This window comes from Bidens hawaiensis, unplaced genomic scaffold (assembly GCF_021521415.1).
Source record: "Bidens hawaiensis isolate Kalapana, Puna unplaced genomic scaffold, B.hawaiensis_p1.1 tig00010383_1, whole genome shotgun sequence".
NCBI classification, from domain to species: domain Eukaryota; kingdom Viridiplantae; phylum Streptophyta; class Magnoliopsida; order Asterales; family Asteraceae; genus Bidens; species Bidens hawaiensis.
The window spans coordinates 220,418-226,890 of NW_027491788.1; the positions used below are offsets into that span (position 1 = coordinate 220,418).

At 40.2% G+C, this 6,473-nt stretch overlaps 1 pseudogene; it reads left to right on the top strand.

The window, feature by feature from the left end:
* The first annotated feature begins 633 nt into the window (after nucleotides 1-633).
* On the top strand, nucleotides 634-1,785 carry LOC143534970 (delta(12)-fatty-acid desaturase FAD2-like; annotated as a pseudogene).
* Nucleotides 1,786-6,473: the final 4,688 nt, after the last annotated feature.

The window sequence follows — 6,473 nt, forward strand, 5'->3', positions numbered from 1 at the left end:
GTATAATTTCCAGGCTTAAAATAGGAACACTAATAATCTGTTAATTTAATGTCGATTCATTTAATAAAATAAGCTAAGTGTTATAAAAGCTAGAAGCAATCAAATTATGCAAGTTAAACCTACCAATAAGTTATGTGGTGCACAAATAAAATCTGCATTTTTTTTCAAAAATAAAAAACTAACATTTAGTCTTGTGAGTAAGAAAAGAAATCATGTTTCTGATTAAGAAGAACGCTGGTCGCAATTGCATACTTGAATAGAAGTTTCAGAAGCACGTTGAAGTGAGCTGAAATTTTGACGGGGTGTATACTCATGCATTATGAGGCGTGTCAATATTTTATTTTCCACCCAAGATTCAAATAGTACAAGTCATTGGTTTTTTCTACAATTCAAGTAAAGTTTTCGTTTTATTTATCCAAAAATAAACTTATAGCTAGTTCCTTTTTCAATTTTAAAACGTGTGTCTATAGGCAAGCTTGCCGCTGTACTTAGCGACAACCAAGTCTAACATCACCTCGTGCCTCGCATTATTAAATAGAAAATTGTTGAAATAAATCTATGTCTATAAGTAAGCCCAATTCACCTGAGCAAATCAAGGTTTTTCACTTTTCATAGATTAAGTGGTAAAATAAGATGGGTTTTGGTGGCCATGCGCAGTGAGAAACAACTCTGGAGATGAAGTTTTTAAGCAAGTCCCGTCCGCCAAACCACCTTTCACTCTTGCTGATATTAAAAAAGCCATACCACCACACTGTTTCGAACGCTCCCTTCTTCGATCATTGTCCTACCTATTTACCGACCTTTTCTTTTCTTTCTTGCTTTACTACATTGCTGCCACCTACATCGTCCACCTTTCAGCCCCCTTATCCTATGTCGCCTGGCCGCTTTATTGGGTCCTTCAAGGTAGTCTCCAGATGGGGATGTGGGTTATCGGTCATGATTGTGGCCACAAGCTTTTAGTGACTACCCATGGGTAAATGACACAGTTGGTTACCTTCTACATACCGGTATGCTTGCTCCTTACTTCTCTTGGAAATATAGCCATCGTCGTCACCAATCTAATATTTCCTCACTTGAGAACGACAAACACTTCGTCCCCAAAAAAAATCTAGTCTTAAATCTTCGGCCAAACTATTAAACACCCCGGCTGGCCGTCTTTTTAGGCTAGTGATTTTATGCACCGTTGGCTGGCTGTTGTATGTTTGCGTTAATGTTTCTGGCCGCAAGTATGAAAAATTCGCAAACCATTTTGACCCAAAGAGCCCTATTTTTAGCGACCGTGAGCGACTCCAAGTATTTATAACTGACGTCGGACTTGTTGTCGCATGCTATGGGCTGTACAAAGTAGCTATGGCACAAGGACTCACATGGATAGCTTTGGTCTACTTTGTTCCTTTGGATATTGTTAACGGGTTCTTATCCATCATCACTTGGTTAAACCACACTCACCCATCACTGCCACGTTACGATTCCACCGAGTGGAAATGGTTGAGTGGAGCGTTGTCAACAGTCGATAGAGATTACGGTATTTTGAACACTATTCTTCATCACATTACCGACGCACATGTGGCTCACCATTTGTTCTCCACCATCCCTTTTTATAACCTAATGGATGCCACAAAAGCTATCAAACCAATATTGGGTGAATACTATTTGTTCGATGACACCCCAATAGTTAAAGCAATGTGGAGAGAAGCTACTGAGTGCTTTTTGGTTGAGGCTGATGAAGGTGAGGACAACACAGGTGTCTATTGGTTCAACAATAAGATGTGAAAATGTTGTAATAGTCCTATGTTGTAATAGTAAAAGCAATGTGGAGAGAAACATATGTATTAAGCTTTTAATGTATTATAAATAATCCAATAATTTTGGTGTAAATTTACATTCCATCTCCATATGAAACATGTGGTAGAAAAGGTTGCTATCTGTAATGCTACTGCTACATATATACAAATAACCCTTTAAGAAGTGTACGAATAAGTTATTATAACTATACTTTACTTTTGAAATGTAATTATTCTAGTTTAAAAATATAAATAAATAATAGATAATTATTGTAGGTCCTAAAACCGAATCTTACAACGTGTTCTTCGATTAATCTAAGTACAACTCAAGTTGTTCTTCGATTAATCTAAGTACAACTCAAGCGGAAATTCGTACAACCAAGCTAGATCTCGAATCTTAAATGTGTTTGTGTTATTTTATATATTAGGAAACTTAAGAGGATAAGATAGAGAGAGAGTAGGAGAGAGTTGTTGATTTTTCAAATGGTTAAGATTCTGTTTGTTTTTGCTTAAAAGACGTGCAATGGTCTTATGTTTGCGGTCACACAGGCATAAGCCTGTAAAGACAGTTTGTTTGTTTTTTTAAAGAACCTGAAAAATGATTTTATGGTCATATAAAATAAGTTAATATCCAATTTCTTCACACCCTACCAACACCCACTATTCACCACCACCACCCACCGTCCGCCACCACCACCGTCCACACCACCACCCACCACCCATTGTCCGCCACCACCACCGTTCACCACCCACTACCACCACCATCGTCTACTACCACCACCACTTTCAACTACCACCATTGTCGACCACCACCACCATCACCAGCGTTCATCATCTACAACCATCGTTTACCACCAATTGTCACCACCATCACCATCGTCCACTACCACCACCACCACCCACTACCATAGTTCGTGCACCACTACCAATTATTTTAGTAGTCTACAAACGTTAAAAACAAGCAGTCTTCTTCTTGCAACCTAGAGAGGTTTGGTCTACATCTTCTTCTACAGATGACTGCAGACATTTTATCTTTTAAAAAACAAGCAGCACGTAAGTGTGCGCCCATACCTCCAATATTTATAGTGGAGGGTATGCCATGCACCTTTGTATCATTTTCGGCCCAATGGGCTTTGGTTACAAAGCCTTGGACCCAAACTTACAAGCAAGACAAACGAAAGCTAACGTAATACATCATGAAGTAAACGAATAAATACAAAAGACTTATCTAAACAAAATGAGCTCTACAATCTCCTTCTAGTCTTTTAGTATTTGTTGTAGCTTCCGTTTTTAATCAGTCTCATACACAAGGCATCCAGCCTTTCCTAGTTTATCCTCAACAAGACGACGAACGAACTTGTTAAATATCTCAACAATAAGATCCGTGTTTTCCTTTCAAGGATCTTAGTGTATGCATGGGAGACTTCTACAGCTCCATCAAATCTTCCTTCTCCAAACCCATCATCTCATGCTCATCAATAACACGAAGAGGGTGCGTGGACATACATCGAATCACCACTTCGCCCGTTTCATTGTCAAAATCTCATACGATGAAGTCATGTCATTTGCTTGTCTGATGACCCGAGACTTGTTGTCCGCATGCCATTTGTAGCACAGAATGAGAGAGTCGTAATGACAAGGGTAGTTCCTTCAAGGGACACTGCCACCTTTGGTATCGCGATGCCATTTCTTCTTTCTTGTCTTCGGCACCTAAGCATCATCAGTAGCAGCATGAGTAGGATCTCTGACTTCCGGTTCTGGTGTATCCATAATTGGAGAATAACTGAGGTAATCATCCTCATAGTCAGAGTCAGGCACCGGTTCCTTTGCCTGCGCTTTAGTACCTGTTAAAGAATCAGCATTAAAGATAGAATGAAAGTCTTAGTCAAACTCTGCATCCCGTTATCTTATTTTCTTGTCCGCAATCCCCGCAGATGGATCATTACGGGGCATATCATCATGTAGAGCTGCCTGGTTACCTCCACCATTGCCACAACCAACTCCATCACCGCTATCACCTCCATTATTACCATTATTATTGTCATCATCACCATCAGAGTCATCATCGTCGTCTGACTTGTTTTCATCATCACCAACTTCTCCTTCCTCTTTCTCTTCACCATCACTGTCACTATCATCATCATCACAGTATCATGAGCAACAGCACCAGAACTACCAACAACTATGCCTACAATAATAGCATCACCAACACCCTAACCACCAGCACCAGCACCACTTACTACGAGGCCAGTCATAGCAGATTGCCTCTTCTTCTTCTTACCTCCCTCTACTTAATCATCATCAGAATTCACCCAACTCCCAAGTACTGTTATTAACCGCCTTTTAGATCATCAATGTCATGATCTATCATTTCCATTATTTCATAGGCGATCTTTTACTTCCCATCAAGATCTTCATTTACCTTGGCCTAAACCTCGTTCAACCTTTCTGACTCTCGTTCTCTATCCTTCAACTTGTCAATCTCATACCTGAGCTGGGAATTCTCTGTATTCTTTGTCCTTAGGCCTGCTTCAGAGTTTGTTGAGAACCCAAGATTTTTTTCCAAATAAGTGACCCTTAATTCCAGTCTATCAATTTCCGTAGATTGCTCGGAAACGGACAGCGATTGATCATTAAGTAGTATCTGCTGACTGTCCACTCGCGACTGTATGGTAGTTATATGTGCCTCCAGCCTAGCTATCTTGGCTTCACCAGCAGCCCTTTCCTTCTCCATTCTTTCCCTATCAGCCACCCTTTATTTCTCAACCTCCTACATTTTCTCTTTCATCTTCTTGCTAAAGTCCAACATGACCTCTTCCCACTCCGCCCTTTTTACATTTAATTCTTTCAAAGCCAAAATCCTATCAATGAAATGATCTGTGAACACCAATACTTTTTGTATTTACCACTAGACAGAGGGTTTGGAGTTAGGACATATGGTCGAGTGGTCGAGGGTGGTGTGATTGAAAAGGTAGTTTGGGTGGTAGATTGGATAGGCATGGTTATGGCTTAGGATTGGTGGGAGGTTTGTTGGGTTAAGGGTAGGGTTTGGGTTTCAGTATGTGTAGTGGTAGGTATGGGAAAGGTAAGTAGTAGGGACATGGGTGAGGAAGTACATATGGAGGTCTAGAAGGTTCTGGTGTTTAGTGGTGTGGTTATACCTATGGATGGTGGCCTAAGTGAAGAGGTTTACTTGTAAGGCCCCGTTACCGGTAACCCTACTTTCGTGTTGGATTTACTCATAAACACAGTTCTAAATATCAGAGTTAATTAAAACATTTACGCGGAATATAAAACTTTCTTAAAACATTACAATATTTCATAACTTGTCTCAAAACATCCTTTGTCTTTCACATTAAAACATTAAAATTAAAACATCATAAGTCTTCAGATGCCAGACTCTTGTTCAGTGCCATGTGTCTCCTCAGCGAGCTGCCTCATCCTACTCACCTGCGTGCATACTAAAAGTCAGCTACGCTGAGTGAGTTCTAGATAATCACATAATCATACCATTCACATAACATTATATTCTTTCATTCATACTTTCATACTTTCATACTTCCTTACTTTCTTACTTTCATACTTTCTTTTGTATTAACTTACTTTCATATCTTACGTTATAAAGAGCATTACGCCCTACATTCCTCGAGTATTATTAGGGCTCGGTACCCTCCTTCCTCGAGTATTATTAGGGCTCGGTACCCTCCTTCCTCGAGTATTATTAGGGCTCGGTACCCTCTTTCCACGAGTATTATTAGGGCTCGGTTTCCCTCTTTCCACGAGTATTATTAGGGCTCGGTTTCCCTCTTTCCTCGAATATTAGTAGGGTTCGGTTCCCTAGTTCTCGAATATTAGTAGGGTTCGATTCCCTCTTCGTTACCATACAACCATACATCGTACCTCGAGTATTATTAGGGCTCGGTACCCTTTTCGTAACCATACAACCATCCTTTCCTTCTTTTATTAACTTTATCACATTCATACACATAAGCATACATATCATACTTACCTTAACTTAGCGTTACAACCTGACAGTACGTGCAATATCCGAAGACCGTTCACGTACCATCAAGCAATCATTCATACATTTCACATTATCCACATAAGGCATACATATCATACTTACCTTAACTTAGCGTTACAACCTGACAGTACGTGCAATATCCGAAGATCGTTCACGTACCATCAAGCAATCATTCATACATTTCACATTATCCACATAAGGCATACACTTATCTCTTAGGATAAGTGTATTAACAAACATATTGAGTATGCACACAGCCCCGAAAACGTAACACATAAATGGGGCTAGAAACTCACCTGAACACGGTTACGTTCACCGTTAATCGTAATCCCTTTCTTCAGTTGTGCACGGCTGACTGTATAACAAGTATACGTATCAATTAACTATCACTTCTCATAATGTATCTCTATCTTTATATGACCCACAACGAACGGGGGTCCGGGGGCAGCGCCCCTGGCAGCGGGGTCTAGGGGCGGCAGCCCCTAGCAGGGTCCAAGGGGCAGAGCCCCTGGCTGGGGTCGAGCTGCCAGGTCAGCTTGGAAAAATTTTATTTCCATTAACTGTCTTAACACATTTTTCATTAGATTTTTTAATTTATTTTCTAAACGAACTTGGCTTTAGGCGAAGTTAAACCTCAGGCGAACTTAGCTTTAGGCGAAGTTAAA